The sequence below is a fragment of the Montipora capricornis genome, chromosome 6 (assembly GCF_036669925.1).
Source record: "Montipora capricornis isolate CH-2021 chromosome 6, ASM3666992v2, whole genome shotgun sequence".
NCBI lineage: Eukaryota > Metazoa > Cnidaria > Anthozoa > Scleractinia > Acroporidae > Montipora > Montipora capricornis.
Window position 1 is genome coordinate 30,488,751 of NC_090888.1, and position 17,340 is coordinate 30,506,090.

Consider the following 17,340-nt stretch of genomic DNA (forward strand, 5'->3'; position numbering starts at 1 on the left):
CCTGCACAAGCAGTGCGCGAAAAAAAAAAAAATTCGTACCAGCTGAAAATTCCCCACACCCCCCATCACTTTTCTAATGGTCCGTCCCTAAGATAGATAGATAGATAGATAGATAGATAGATAGATAGATAGATAGATAGATAGATAGATAGATAGATGGATGGATGGATGCATGGATGGATGGATGGATGGATGGACGGATGGATGGATGGATGGATAGATAGATAGATAGATAGTTTATTCACTATAAAAATTTGCAGCCAAAAGCTGAATTGCGATAAGGTTTACAACTGCAAAATTTACAACTATGCTAAATTACAACTAATTATAGGGCTTTACGGCTAAATAAAATCACAAATTAAAGCATGCGTCAAGTTCCTATGTACAATAAGAAATAAAATTATATCTAGTTCTCAACTACTATAAACATAACTTAAAAGAAAACTATTCTTGCATCTTTCAGTTTCACACTTCGGGCGGATAAATGTTCTTTGTTCTCTCAGATAGTAGCTTGGTTGGTATTTACTTGGAAGTAGTTTTTTGAAGACTGAGAGATTGATTTGCACATATTTCATCGAACAACTTTGCCGCAATTGCCTCTCTTCTATCATACAGTGTTAAAAGTCCAGATAGTTCTAGAGCCTTAGCATACGATAGCTCGGGGTAAATAATCTTCATAGCGCGTTTTTGAAGCCTTTCTAGGTCTTCGCTTAGATAGCTTGGTAAAGCGCGATGAAAAACTGGACTACCGTACTCCAGAATAGAGCGAATGCATGTAATGTAAAATAGAAGAAGCTCTCTTGTGGCAACATGTGATTTCTTAAGCTGTCTTGGAAAATATAATATTGTAGAAACCTTCCTAACTAGTTCTGACACATGAGCATTCCATTTTAAGTCACTGCTAATAATTTAATACTGTTCACAGTCTCTAGGGTCTGACGGTTAACCCAGATAGGGTCAAATTCTGGTTCGCTTTTTGCGAAGCTAATCCTAAGCTCTTTGCATTTTCTTTCGTTTAACTGAAAACTGTCATCCCTTGCTTGTATTGCGAGATCGTCTACCATTTGCCGAATACAGCTCTCTTGGCCTTTAGTTATCACCTCAGAGATTGTGGTATCATCCACATATTTCCACATATCTGCCTCTCCTGCATTCAAATCATTAATCATTATTTAAAATAGCCATGGTCAAGCTTTGTCCCCTGTGGAACAACGGCTGGAATGTAACGCCATTCGGAGAAGCAATCCTGGGCCGGTTTAACTCTCCGTCTCCTATCCGATAAAAAGTCAACAATCCAGCATAATATGTGGTTCGGAATATCGTAATCTAAAAGTTTACGCACTAGGATATTGTGATCAATAAGATCGAACGCCTTACGGAAATCAAATAAAACCACTCTAATCACGGCCGAGTTCCCATCAGAGCTGACGTGCCAGTTATGGATCATGCTAACAAGACTCTAACAAGTGCGTGTGTAGTGCATGAATTAGATATTGTCCCATATTGCCTTTTGTCGATTTTCTTAAGCACGGCGGGTATCCAATACATCCAAGGTAAAAGGAAAAAAACTTGATCAACACAATTTGAGGACACTGAATTCCACAATTTATAATGTTGGAAGTGTAGCGTACGTCCCTACATTAAAGTACCTCCACAATGCTCGTGGCAAAAGTCAGTAAACTCTTTTTGATAAAGCAGGAATACAAATTTCAAATAACTTGTTTAAAGCAAACTCAAGAAAACGAGATTACCGTAAGTCATCTGTTATATTATTGCACCAACAGTGTTCGATGTAAAATTAATATGTTACGGAATATAGACTTGCCACAAGTCCACCTCACGAGAATCGCAGGAGAAAATGTTTTGGCGAGCGAAACGTGAGTTTTCTGACTCGAGGCGGCGGATGAGCGAGCGACTTTTCGAAAGTCTATCTTAAACTGCTCGTACCAATTTATTTTACGATACTTCGCCCATATTGTAGGACGTGAATGAGACTGAATAATCGCGATAGACTGTGAGTCAACAGGGGCACCCAACGAATCTGTTCCTCACATTATCTGTTCCCCAGAGGAATCTTGCTGGCTGGCAAAAATACAGGTGTTTCGATGAGCTGGCTGGGAAATTTTGTTATTTATAGAGGTTTTGCCTGGGAATTACTGACTTTTTCTAGCATTTCAACCCGAGCTGGCTGTAGAAACTCTGAAGACTGAGGACGACTAAAAAAAAAAAAAAAAAAAAAAAAAGGAAACCCTTCCCTCTCCCAGAGAGTAGTCACAAACATACGACGGCTTGTCACAGTGACTGCGCTTGCGGAAAAAACCTGTTTTGTCCCGGTTTTGTCGCTTTGTTCCGTCGCTTCGGATCGAGGGATTTGAAAGCGCGCGGAATTCCTGGCTGGGAAATAAATTTGATCAGCTGGCTGGGACCCCAACCAATTTTATCTAGCTGGCTGGGAAATTTCTTGTGTGTCTTGCTGGGAAAAAGGAACAGATAATGTTTTCCCAGCGACTCTGAAAAACACCTGAAAATGCCTTAATAACATTTATTTTCATTAACTGGGGTATAATAATACATTTTAAAACAAATTGGTCGTTGGGTGCCCCTGAGTCAAGTTGTATTTTGAGGTGACGTTTTCATCGACCCTCACCACCGGTCGTAGATCTTAAAGTCCCTATCGTCTTGTGAAACGTGCTACTGAAGACAGAGTTACTGAGATGTATTGGTTTGCCCTTTCTGTGCAACACGTTCATTGGTAAACACTTAACATTTTTTTCAGGATTGGTGACATATTCGTGAGGTTGATCAACCACAAAATTGAAAGAATTCGGTGGAGGAATTTATAGAAAACTAGATCATGATTGTCTATGCACACTGGTGCAACAAACCAATTGCAAATGACAAGCTTCCCTTGATATCAGTTTTTATGTTCCTTAACAGTACAGATCGGAGATTCCACTGCTGTCACTTCTCAAGGAATTCGCACATCTGCAACCTTTATTTAAACGAACTGACTTAACCTACGCTAGTATTGATCGGCTTAGCTTGCTCAAACGATGTGTTTTCAGCTGGTGGGATTGAAACATACCGGAAGGCGGAAGAATGATCTCCTTTTCAGATGCTCAATGCACATTGAATGTATGCACGACAACTTGAAAAGTCATCGTGCAAAAAACAAGAATTTACATGATCTACTCTGACAAGATTATTGACCAACAAACAAAAAACTGAATGAAGAAAATGGCAAGATAAGAGAAACACACTCGAACAGACGTATCTCTCTTCCATCACGTTAACGTAATTCCCCGAATATACAATTACCTAACTTACAGTTTTAGCCAAATTAACTTTCTGTCAAAGGCTGCAGATTCACCCTTCAGCTTCCCTAGATATTTAACGCGATTTTGGCTCTGTTCTCATTTCCGCTTCCAACAGAGTTTTAGGTGGAGATTATTTGTTATTGGGTAGTGAAAACGAACAAAATGTAGATAAGCTGCTGATCTTAAAATCTCCTTTAGTTTATTGTTGGAAAAAGGTAGGAAATGCTTAGGGTCATTTCTGGACATTTCAGCCCAGTATCATCCATAAGCTTCTGTTTATTGTTGCTAGAATTCTGAACGCTTAGCAGAATCATTGAGTATCTTTGCTTACGGTGGCTGTGAACATTTTTCAGCAATTATTTTCGCTGATCAGTGGTTCGTGTACAGACTTAGATCAGTTAATTATGCGAATTTAAATTCCTTGCTGACAAAAGCTTTTTAAGCGTGATTTAAAAATCACGCACAAGGAACTCGTTAAATTGTCGTGTTAACTTTCTAATATAGCATGGGCTGTGGCCATTTCGTAAAGCTTTGTTTCTTTTATAAATCTTTCCCTCCATATGATAATTTGAATGGGCAGAATTTCACAAAGGAGGTGCCACTTTTTGCTTCGTTTCCTTAGAAACGAAACGTATCTATTTTGACTTCAGGGTGAATTACCGTATTTACTCGAATAAGCGCCGCCCTCGATTAAGCGCCGCACATGGAGCGGAAAAGTTAACAAGCGCCGCCCTCGAATAAGAGCCGCAACTCCGGTGCGGCGCTTATTAGAGTATTTCCATAAGACGGTAATCGCTGCAATTCGGTTCGAAGCCAGCAGTGGGAATTTATTTTCATCAATAGTGGTGTTTTTCAGTTCAAAGTGATGCTCGATGCTCTTTGATTCAGTTCCCTCTTCAGTTGTTGAAAACCTACAGAAAAGTGTACAGAAAAGTATTGACGATGCTGTTATGAAAGCCAAAACTTAGGTTAGCTTCAAGTCGGTAAGCCATGAAAAAATTCTGATGAAGTAAATTAAATTGTACAATCAAAATGTTTTGTATTTGTGATATGAGCCTTCTAAATAAGCGCCGGCCTCGACTGAAGCGCCGCACCGGAGACACGCTGCGCTTATCGGAGTAAATACGGTATTTACACAGTGAGGTAAAGTGGCCAATCAAAACAGAGTTTGTAATTGAAAATCTAAACATCTGTGAGATGTAAAAACAATTTGAGAACATGTGAACCTGAAGTATCGCAAATCATAATGCTAACAAAAAAAAAGCGAAGGCAATGGGTCATAAATATGAAGTTTTGACTATCTGAATGATTTTGGGTTGGATTAAAGTGATATATTGTTGAAAAATCAAAAGATTGAGTGAGTAAACAGTCGTCGCACTGGTTGAGTCGTAGTAATAAATTGGGTTAACCAGGAACCAGTTATTTTAAAGCTAGTACCGGTGACTACCTACTGTAGGTTCACATGTAACACAAGTAATGGAAGATTCACGGAAAACGAAATTTCAAATGTTATGCAATGGCCGCATTTCGAAGGTAAGACTTCATGCTTCGATGTATTGTGCACATAAACAAGTATTTTCTTCTCTTTAATCGTTAATATGCCTTGACAGGCTTTTCACCGTTCCAAGAGAGTTTGCGTCCACGCTTCTATCTTTATTTCTCGACAGTTTCAATAGACGAAGCGAAATAAATATGACAGACCGAGTGACCTACACTACAGCATTTTACCTTTTCTCCTGCCCTTACCATACCGGAAACGAAACACTATTTCTTTTATTTGAAATAGTTTTTTGCTGAAGTAACACCACTTGGTTGGAAAATGCATGGTTAGAAGTTTACTTGATTACAAGGACAAACGTTTCCAGTCATGAATTCTCGTATTAATTTTCAATAAGGAGAAACTGAGAAAGGTTAGACTTGAGTTTCAGTAAAAGTTTTTTTACAATTTACAAAGAAAACTTATTTCCTTAATCAGAAGAACTCTTATTTTCTGGGGGCTCCAAATCCGCTGAGACACCGCCTTTTGTGAACACGACAACAATCATAGTGAGGAAGTTACCGGAAGGTCAAGCGGCTGTCCAGCGTAGAGCGTTTTGAAAACGTTCGATACGGGCTCATCTCTTGTGTAAGCCGCGAAGCCGCATACGAATACTGAATATGGTTACAATTCCCGGGTTACAATTTGACTCGCGGAGGACCACGCTTGGAATGTGCTTGATTAATACTGTATTCGTCTTCGACAAAATGCCACCCTGTCTCCAAATTGAATGTGTGAATAGTATTCAAACAGAATTCCATGCATTGGTCAAGCAATTGTGCTTGGAATGAACCCTAGGCACGAGGTTACACCTCGATTTGAAAAACGCTTGGAGCGGTCAGCAAACGCGTTTTACGGAAAACTCCCACATATTTATGAGAATAATCATCCATCTAAAGCGAGGGAGCAAGTTCAAAAAAAGATGCCGTGAATTGTTTATGGTAAAAGTCAGCAGTTTTTGTCGCAACTGAATTAACAATACGCAGACATCCTTTCATCCTTTCACATGTTTTCAACTGCATTAACGGTTAACTTCAGTGAAACAAAAAGCTTGTACATATTTTGTCAATTTAGCCTTTTCAGCTTACGCGTGACATAAATGACAGTTTTTCCACAATAAGTTGAAAGTCGATTGAAAGGGCACAGGAAGAGTTTAGAGGAAAGATTACATTCCAGCTTGCCACTCAATGATTTTTGCACGCACGATCCGCGATGTTGCCTCTCAGCTTGATATAGCATTTGGTGATTACATCAAAATTAAACGGGCTCGAAAAATGGAGAATTTGGCGGTTAAAATCATTTATTTCTGGAGATAACGGGTCATAACATGCCAACGGCGATCACTAAAATAGATAAACGGTGATCAGTTGAAGTATTCTGATCGCCTTTATCTGGTTGAAAAATGGCGCCTGAAGGAGGCCCACTCAAGAGCCTGCCAATTTGTACGGAAGCTTAACACGTTGTTTGAGTACTTTATCAAATTAGCATCTGTAATGCCAATACCATGTTCCTGAACTTCTAACTTCCAGCTAGATAATGGTAAAAGGTTATTACTACAGAGAAATACGTGAAAAAGAGGCACGGCTATTTCTAATGGCCGGATGCAACACAAAACTGAGGCTTTGGTTGCGTGCAGCATTTAGGGATGGGTCAAGTATTCGTCATATTCAAACTTAGCAATAAAACTTTATAAAAATAAGTTTTCTTTGTTTCGTTTTCCTATTCCTTGTCACGTACCTCGTTGGTTCGAATTAAGCAAGACAACGTATTTTCTGAGGGGTTTGGTCCAATTGCAACCGTCGGCTGTCTGACAAGCCATGAAATTATCATTGTTTTGAACATTTTTCCTTCACGTACCATCGCTAATTTTTTTTTCTGATGGAATTTGGTGACCCGTAAATCAAAGCACCGGTGCCACCCTCTTAATACCAATTTTAGCTCTCAGCTGCTGAAATAATATCTCCAATCGCAGCCAAGTGCTAAGAATCGGTATATATGCTGTCTAATTTTATTTGAGATATAATCTCACTCTGGCTTGCTAATATCCGAAGGTGTTCACTAAGGGAGTTAGGTATCATCGAGTTGGACTTCGAGTTCGAGTTCGAGTTGGACTTCGAGTTGGACTTCGAGTTGGACTTCGAGTTGGACTTCGAGTTGCGCTTCGAGTTAATAATTAAAACGCAAGTATAAAGAAAACATTTTTGTGTCGGTCGCGCTTATGTTATCACTCAAAGATAAGGCTATATCTAGGTAGAATTTGTTTCAACACGATTGTAAATTAACATCGAAAAGAATGCATTTATTTCAACAGCGCAGTAAATTGACATCAAGGTAAAAAGTATTTCATCACGGCAGAAAGTATGACATCAAGGTAGAAATTATTTCATCACGGTAGTGAATTGATATCAAGGTAGAAATTGTTTCATCACGGGAGTAAATTGACATCAAGGTAGAAATTGTTTCATCACGGTAGTGAATTGACATCAAGGTAAAAACTGTTTCAGCACGGTAGTAAACTGATGTCAAGGTAGAAATTATTTCATCACGGGAGTAAATTGACATCAAGGTAGAAATTGTTTCATCACGGCAGTAAATTGACACCAAAGGTAGAAATTGTTTCATCACGGCAGTGAATTGACATCAAGGTAGAATTGTTTCAGAATCATCCCGGCAGTAAATTGACATCAAGGCAGTGTCAAGGTGGAAATTATGGCGCGCCGTTTGTTTCAAAATTATTTACTTGCGTGATGTGTAATGTTTATGCCGTGATGTCAACGTCACGAAACGTCACGAAACGATTTCTATCTTGAAGTCAATTTACTGCCATTATGAAGCAGTACCAGGAGGTAATGTCCTGGTAGTACCTTGATATCAATTAACTACCGTGATGAAACAATTTCTACCTTGGTATAAATTTACTGCAAAGATGAAGCAATTTCTACCTTGATATCAATTTACTGCCGTGATGAAGCAATTTCCTATGGCGCGCCGTTTGTTTCAAAATTATTTACTTGCGTGATGTGTAATGTTTATGCCGTGATGTCAACGTCACGAAACGTCACGAAACGATTTCTATCTTGAAGTCAATTTACTGCCATTATGAAGCAGTACCAGGAGGTAATGCCCTGGTAGTACCTTGATATCAATTAACTACCGTGATGAAACAATTTCTACCTTGGTATAAATTCAGTGCAAAGATGAAGCAATTTCTACCTTGATATCAATTTACTGCCGTGATGAAGCAATTTCCACCTTGACACTGCCTTGATGTCAATTTACTGCCGTGATGATTCTGAAACAATTCTACCTTGATGTCAATTCACTGCCGTGATGAAACAATTTCTACCTTTGATGTCAATTTACTGCCGTGATGAAACAATTTCTACCTTGATGTCAATTTACTCCCGTGATGAAATAATTTCTACCTTGACATCAGTTTACTACCGTGCTGAAACAGTTTTTACCTTGATGTCAATTCACTACCGTGATGAAACAATTTCTACCTTGATGTCAATTTACTCCCGTGATGAAACAATTTCTACCTTGATATCAATTCACTACCGTGATGAAATAATTTCTACCTTGATGTCATACTTTCTGCCGTGATGAAATACTTTTTACCTTGATGTCAATTTACTGCGCTGTTGAAATAAATGCATTCTTTTCGATGTTAATTTACAATCGTGTTGAAACAAATTCTACCTAGATATAGCCTTATCTTTGAGTGATAACATAAGCGCGACCGACACAAAAATGTTTTCTTTATACTTGCGTTTTAATTATTAACTCGAAGCGCAACTCGAAGTCCAACTCGAAGTCCAACTCGAAGTCCAACTCGAAGTCCAACTCGAACTCGAACTCGAAGTCCAACTCGATGATACCTAACTCCCGTTCACTAACAAGATTATTCTTCTTGGCCGGAAATGAGGCAGAGGATATCATTTGGCATATACATTTCAGTTGCCACTTAAAAATAAATTGAGTTTTCTATCAACAAGAACGTAAGAACGTTATATGAATATCAGTTTGGTAGAAAATAAAGACAGCGTTGGTGGGCGACATTCTCACTACAATCGACATACGATCACCACCCTGTTCTCGTACTAAACTGATTTAGTTATACTGATCAATCGGCTGTCCTTTGAGCTTTGCTAGAAAAAACTAATTAAGCCTTCTTATTATCTGGAAAGATTTTTTTCTCAACTGGAGATAAAGTTTTTGAGACAATTAGAGACTTGCAGACGTGTTACTAAACACGGGGAATTCGGTATTCAATTTGAACACCTGCCGATAAATCTTTTAATAACCGATCTAGGAAGACATTTTGGGAAAATATGATCCGTTTATTCTGAAAAGCTTGCTTGTAAATTTTTCAATAAGGCAAATAAAAACAAAGTTAATGATCCAGAATACATGAAATGCTCCTATATTTAAACTGCGGTAATTGAAATACATGAGAGTTGAAGATCACCCTTCATCATGACCGTGCGATTAGGAGCTGCAGTGCCCTACCATGCAACAAAGCTATCACGCCAACTAGGACCAATCACTTGTGAGTTCGAGTTTTATCCCGTGAGAGATAAACGAATGAATGAAATATTAATGCTATTTAAGTGTATTAGACCTTGTAGGCTCCATCTTCAATAAACATAATGTCTTAGTTTACTCTCAAATCCCCGCAGGTGCTTTTTTTAGATCGCGGCATGCTCTTACGTATACATATGATTATAAAACAATTGCTTCGGCCATTGAAAAACCGTTTAGCAAATTCTAAGAAAGTTCCAACTTACGAAGAACAGTTTGTCATCGGATTACATCTTGGAAAAGATCCAAAAGAATCAGCTTTAAATGGACCAGAGTCCAAATCATTTGTTTTTCTTCTTACTTTATTGAAGCACTCTGCTCTCAGTGAACGAAAAATTTCTTTCCATGTTTCATCTCTTTTTCCCCGCTAGATCCATTTAACTTGAATAAATGATGATTTTTCTCTCAAAAAGTGGGAAGGGCACAGGAAATATAAGAAAAGATTTCATGCCATAGTTCCCAATTGTTGAAACATTTGCACGCGAGATAAATGCCATATTATATTTAACAAAAAGAATAGTGGGCGTATTTTGGCAAAGCAGTAAATGTCAACACAGAATAAGCCCTCAGAAGCGAACGCCGGAAAAATTGAGAGTTATTCGAGAGAGAGAGTTATTTCTACATAAAAAAACTGACAATTTCTAATGATAAAATGCCGACTGCTCGTAGTTAAGGACGATGAGAAATGATCAAGTCCTCGCTTCTAAAGTAATCTTTTTTTTTTGGCCGTAACAAATCACTTCAGTATCATGGGTTATGATAGGAATTTCTACCTTTAAAATGCTGTGGAATTCATGTCGGCTTCCTTTATAAGCGTGAGGCGCTACTGAAAGTGACATTGTTATAAATATGAGTGAACAACATGACATTGGGCGGATTAGTTTCCGTCATATATGGCCGGTCACAACACGGAACTTAAGTACTTTGCTTTTCTTTAAATTGGACATTCCTAAAACAGAATACACTGTATACCAGGAGTATGAACTATACCAGTGCAGCATTCAGGGCGAGTTCAAGTAACATAGTGTCACATTCTTTTAAAACAAAATCATTATGCGCGGCTTAGAGACGTTGTTTTCACCAAAATATACTAAACAAAGGTAATCTTGTTAGTTTTATTCTATCCCTTCAGCCTTCGTGGTCACGCACCATTTTATATCATATCAGAGAATTCAAGTTAAATCATACTGATTGACTTTTACCAGTCCAATCGTTTTTCAAAGCTTTAGCCGAATTTCAAAAACGTTGTCTGTGAAAAGATGAATTCATTCAAATCGTTCAAAACTGCTCATCACTAATTTGTTAGGAAGGAATTTATTGGCGAATTAACCTAAACAGCGGCACTTCTTTAAGTGGTTTTTGAGTACCCTTGAAAACAGTTTTGGCTACGTGCCTCAAACGTTCATAATGATGCCACTTAAAAGCGCAGTTTTTTTATAACGACTGATGACAGTACTTAACAAATAAGGCAGCTTTGGTGGGCAACTACTACATTCGATTGGCACTGACTCCGGCTTCTGTTGTGGTAATAAAGATTGTTTTTGATTCACTTCAACTCGGCAACTTTCTTGAAGACGGCAGCCTGATAAATTGAAAATTGCAGTAAATATCAGCCGGCAATCATTCGAGCAAGGCTTCAGCACACGGTATGCTGTAGACCGAAAAGATTGATGTGGGGTGAATGTTTTCAGTTTGGGACAGCCTGGATTGATTATAAGGCATGCGCGACTCTTCCGGATTTTGCGGTCAATTGGGAAAATACCGCACACGGCAACTTCGAACAAAGTTAAACAACAGATCACGAATGGCAAGCTGTTTTCAGTGAATGCTTTGAGAGATTCTTTAGAAAATCTTATACCCCCACTGATCATGAAGGAGAGATCACAGGCGGTTCCTAAAAGGACTTAAATCTATAGTTTCAGCTCCGAGTTGTGACCGGGATCGGCTATTCATCGAATTAAGAGTTGAGTTGAGTTTGAGTTAAGTTTGAGTTAAGTTTGAGTTAAGATTGAGTTACAGTTTTTGGCGTTTTTCGGAATTAAAAGTAGTAAATATTCAGTACAAGTCACTTCGAAAACTGTTTTCTTCGCGTTGAAAGATATATTTGCATAAAATTTGGCAAAATGCCATGGCTTTCCAATGATCAAAACAATCTTATAATTATTACACCTTTCACGGCATCATTCTCGTTGCTGCTGTTAAGTCTATCGACGTCAAAACGATGTCTTCTTAGAGGGATACATGGGCTGTATTGTTAAGCCAGTTACAGCCGGCCCGGCGGCAACGATGAACCGTATTTGTCGTCCGGCATCACGGTCGATCAACACGCCGTAAACGAAAGAGGGAAACATTTGGCGAAGTGAGCCAGCATTACGCTTTTTGCTCATAACCGCTGAAATTCTAAAAATCAATGTTGACCACGAGTGTTACGTTTGCTAATCACCGAAATTTTGTAATGTTGGCAGTTAAACGAGCCGAGCATTTAAATAAATGAAAATGTTTGACCTAGTCACACATGTCGGAAAACCATTTCACTGCAAAGTTGAAAGACACAAGATGTTGAAAGTAATGCTTGATTGTTTCGCCTGGCCTTGATGGTATTACATTTTTCTTTTAAGTGAGTGGTAACTTAAACTGTAAGTTATGAAATTAAATGCACATTAATCCCTACTTCGGTCCGCTATGACGTCTAGTTGTCTAGCTACAATCCCAGCCAAAAAGATGGTGACACCAACCCAAAATACAACCGCTTCTTCAAACTGCATAAAGCAGTTTACAGCTATTACTCATTGTTTATTGATTTACTTGTAAATTAATTTTGGTTTTTCGTGAACGGTTTATTTTGTTTTTGCAAGTACATAAATGAAAACTGACAAAGGCACTTCTCTTCAAAGGCTAGGATCAGTAAGGGAAAAAACGCGTTCCAGGTTCCGGATTCGATATTTTACATAAACACTCCTGCAGCTCACAAGTTCCGATAACGTTTTGTCTGGTAGCCGATCACGAAAACCACGCTGCTGAACAACAAACGGTACGTTTCATCGTTTAGCCGCCAGGGCTATAAGCTGGCTTAACGGTAAATCCCATCCTTAGCCTTACAAGAAGACATCTTTTCTGCGTCGATAGACTTGATTGCTAAAAGGAACAACCGCGCGTCGGTGGATCAGTTTGTTATGCAGGAGATCGTGAGTTCGACTCCGGCCAGACCCGCAACACTCAGGGTCTTAAAATAATTGAGGAGAAAGTGCTGCCTTTGTAATAACATCCGCAAATGGTTAGACTTTCAAGTCTTCGCGAATAAGGACTATAAATTGCAGGTCCCGTCTCACAACCTTCAACGTTCATAAACTGTGGGATATTAAAGATTGCACACACTAGTCGGAAAGAGTACATTGTTGTGGTCTGGTCTTTTCATCAGCCATGTGGTCGGCTTGGAATAATCTTCTGAAGGGACTACTGATCGATGAGACCACATAACAGCAAAACAGGCAGTAGTCAAATCGAAGGAGTCCAAGTGCTGAAACTGGTAAAGTGTTAAACAAGAATACTGCGGTACAGGAAATTTCAAGATTGTTTTGATCAGTTTAAAACCATTTCGCAAATATACACCTGTGCACTTCACGAAAACGGTGTTTGATGGTCTTTTCAGTGTCTTCTACTTAATATTTATTAGATTTAAGTGCCAAAAATGCAAAAAAAAAACGGAACTCAATATTAACTCAATCTTAACTCAAACTTAACTCAAACTCAACTCAAACTCAACTCAACTCATAACTCGATCAATAGTCTATCTCGTTGTGACCTCACTCGAGATCTGCAGACTGAAGTGTCAGTAGAGGATACCTAAACTTCGAGCCAGGATTCGAGCTAGGATCCGAGCCAGGATTCCAGCCAGGATTCGAGCTAAGATGAGCTTTCTCCGCTATTTATTCTCGAATCTCTCGGTTAGGTTAGGTCTCGCATCGGTTAGGTTAGGTCTATTTAGGTTGGTTCTAGTCTAGTTAGGTCTAGTTAGGGTTAGGGTAGGTCTCGGTTAGGTTAGGTTAGGTCTCGGTTAGGTCTCGGTTAGGTCTCGAATCCTGGCTCGGATCCTAGCTCGTATCCTGGCTCGAATCCTGGCTCGGATCCTGGCTTTATTCTTAGTTTATCTCGTGTCAGTACTCTCAGTACTTACAACTTGCTCCACACGTCCTCAGGTACATCAGCTGTTGTTTCCTTTTCGCGTGGCTGAAGGCCGAAAAACAACTCAAGTGGTTTTGCCGGCTTAAGTGCACGCTTGGTTGTATTGTCAAATTTCCTGCTGTAAACAGGCACCCAACGTCAAATTTCGGAAAACATCTTTTCGGAAGACAATTTGAGATTTAGAATTTTCGGATCATTTGTTGTAAAATTTCTTGCTTGCCTGCCTGTCCTAGGCTTTTCGAACATCTAAAAAATGGTATAATTGCCCATTTTAAACGGATTTTTACCCTAAAAAGGTCAGCCTTCTTTCTGGATGAAAATTTCGAAAAGGTATAAAGTTTTGATCCCTATAATTTTCGGATCACTAGACTTTCAGCTAGGATGATCCGAACAGATGAAAACTTTTACGGGATAAAAATACGCCTTTATCTACCGTTTAAATACTAAAATATATGATTAACAAAGCTATATTTAAGTGGTTTAGAACTATATTCTCGTTGGGTGCCCCTGATATAACGCCGCCTACTTCAAACTTGAGACATCTTTTTCGGAGGCAAATTCTTTTTGTTTGATGGTCACAATTTTTGCGAAATTAACATAATACAGTTCGCTCCATAGCCTGTTTACTACAGTTGACCTGCAATCATGATTTGTAATGTCTCGCTAGCTCTTACAACCACTCAGTCAAACTCCATTAACCTTTTTCAGGTTTTAAATAATTAACAAACATGATAACAAAAGTAGGATTTGTTGATAAGTTCAACTTGGGAAAAATCATATCATCATATTCCATCATGGTAAGATTAATTTTGGCAGTGAATATCAGATCATTTGTACATGGTAAGCGAAAGACACTCTGAGATGTGCGTAATGCTCATTCAAGTGAAACCGCCACGTTGAGTGCAAGTAGAGTGAGGTCGATTACCAGTCACATTTTAAACATCTCTCTCGCTGGTAAAGATTTCTTGAAAATCAAAAAACTTTAATCTTGCCGGATCCAGAACAGGTTTTTCCTATTGAAATGCGTTTCGCGTAACTTGGAAAAATCAAGGTCATGCAATAACAGTTAGGTGGCAAGTATTGGAAAATATATGATGACTTGAAGGGTCTTTAAGATGGAATCTCTTATCTCTAACGTCAGCGCGGATTATGGTTGGCTTTGCATTCAATTCAGAGATGATGCATTGCGATAGCATTAAACTACCTGTTTCTGATTTTTTAAGCAAGGAGAGTTTCTAAAAACACTGTATATAGTCTCGATTGCTTAAGGCTCAAGGGGTTGATGTGAATCAGTTCAGTGACAGCGTACGTGCAACGAGCAACGAGCATAATTAATTTATGCATTCAACAGAAAAATTTGTGAGGTTCAATGCAACCCTGAACAGATAAGCAACGTGAAACAATGCTTAAACTGTAGGAATGGAGTGGATTCTTCACTGAAATGAGGTTTTAGTTTCACAGACATTTTCATAAGTGCTGCTTCAAAGATAAACTTGCGCTGAGAAATAACTTGAGTATCTTTGCGACAAACACAAATGAGAAGCACGCATAACAGTGTAACTTGACGTGGTTGAATTGTCGGAGTCCCCGCGAAATTCTCGTTTCACAGTTGATCAATGCTCGCGGCAAACCTAGAAACGCTACCGAGACTTTGTGAACGTTAGCTTGGTTCTGCATGGTACTGTAGCCGGGCGAAATTTATAGCAACACTTGGTTATCAAATACCTCGCAATTATATCATTCCTACATAAATGTCCGAATGATTGTGATACCCAACGTGACGTCCAACATGTGTTCTTAGAAACTCGTGGCCCAAGAGAAGAAAGGAAGGCTGCATGAAGAGTAACTCGAAGATGAAGCCCGTTCGATCCCATTCCACGACATATTTCATTTTAAAGGAGAACTGAAGGCCTAAAATCGTATTTTTTTCCGCATTGATTCTTAGGAAGTGCAAGGTACACTGACTGCAAAATGAAGATTCCGTTGTCCTTTGAAGTATTCTGTGCGGGAAGCAGCGGCAATGACACGGAGTTCTCTGTCCCCCTTCAGAGACGAAACCCTTGTAGTAACGATATTATTTCTGATTGTTTTTTTCCTCAAGGCCTTCAAATGAACTTTTCACTTTGCAAAAAACAAAACACGCACAAATAACGTGGTTAAGTGCCATATTTAGTAAGGTAAATACGCTTAGTCTTAAAATATCCCAAATCAAATAATCGATCACGGAAAAAAATACTTCTAAAACTCATCTAAGCAGCTCTATTATGGCTTAAAAGAATCTGAAATATGATTTCTATTTCGTTTTAAGAACAATACAAAGTGTTTCAAAACCAGGCTTAATAAGTATAAGGGGAGCAAATAACAAATCCACTTCGAGTAACGTTTTTCGTTCACCATTTGACAAACTGAATTGAAAAGCGCATTTCATTTAGATAAAAATAACTTGAACCCTCTATTGTCAAATGGGTGAAACATAAATAAACTATAGTCCGCTTAACGTGCTAAGCTCTCACGCAAATGCACATACACTACCGATCTCTGCCAAACTCGTTAGGTTGAGCACAGCTGTTTTTGGACGGAACAAATAAGGCTGATAAGGCTGAGAAAAGCTTGTTCTCTCTTATTTGAAAAAAACAAAAAAACAAGAGAACTATTAAAAAAAAGTAAAAGAAAAAAACCCGATGTCCTTTCCTATAATAATATTTTAATGTTTCTTCAAAAACAAACACCGTTCTTCGGAGTTCACTAATGATTTTCTCTTCTCTCCGTTCATCGGCCTGCTTCCTGCGTTGTCACAAACTCTGTTCCGCTGAAAACAAAAAGCTGGAAACGCATTCAACGACAAATATGCTTTTTAAAGTCACAAACAAATTTCCTTTGAAAACTTATAGTTGCCGCATTTCCTGACACTCTGAAATCTCAATAAGTAATGCAAAAATACTAACCTTTTATCCGATGAGCACGGGCGTGACCAGAAGAGGCGTTGTTCATAAATTTTTCAATTGAAACGTGTATGAGCCGCCTTCTTCGCTCTTCAGGAGCGGCGGCTGAAATTCAGTCTAGCGCCCATCAAGGAAATAAAAGTATCCACAAAAGTCGTTTACTTTGCAGTCTATAGATGAAAAGAGCCCGCAAGGCTTTTTTTTTCTGGTAATATATCGGTGACTTGGTTGTCCGGCATTGCAAGATTGACTCCAAGTTTCTCTCTTTCATTATTTTCTCGTTTACTGCTGAAAACGTTGAACAAAATTGATGAAGTCATTCTCAACATATGATAAGGCACGTCAAGAGTGTCACGTTGAAGATTTCATAACAATTGAATTCCTTAAATCTTTCGTGTAACAGCAAACTCTTAACTGGTTGTTTCTCATACATTCAAAACGCTTGTAGGAGGCAGGAAGTCGGTTTTTTAGTCATGGTTTTATTAACAGGATAGCGCCTCAAGATCGTGCTCTCAGGAAAGCTATCAGCAAAAAATGAGAGCTTATAAGTAGCTTGAACGAAATTCAGCCCGGCTACTCTTATGTTAAAATTAATCAATGATATATCAGTCGATTCAATAGAATAACCAATGAGGTTGTGCCCAGCAATGAGTTAAGCCAGCCGCCATTACGTCAAACAACATTACTTCTTTTCATATCGGAATCCCTTACAAATGTTTATGAAACAAAAAGATTCAAGTCATGCAGAACAGTCAGTGACGTAAAAACGTTACTTCGA

General features: G+C 38.7%; 1 long non-coding RNA gene across 2 annotated transcripts in view; it reads right to left on the minus strand.

The window, feature by feature from the left end:
- LOC138051936 (uncharacterized) overlaps positions 1-17,340 on the minus strand; it is a 32,757-nt gene that overhangs the window by 14,490 nt on the left and 927 nt on the right. For both annotated transcript variants that reach the window (XR_011132944.1, XR_011132945.1), the window contains exon 2: positions 16,566-16,850. This is a non-coding gene — a long non-coding RNA (uncharacterized lncRNA). The remainder of the gene's footprint in view (positions 1-16,565; positions 16,851-17,340) is intronic.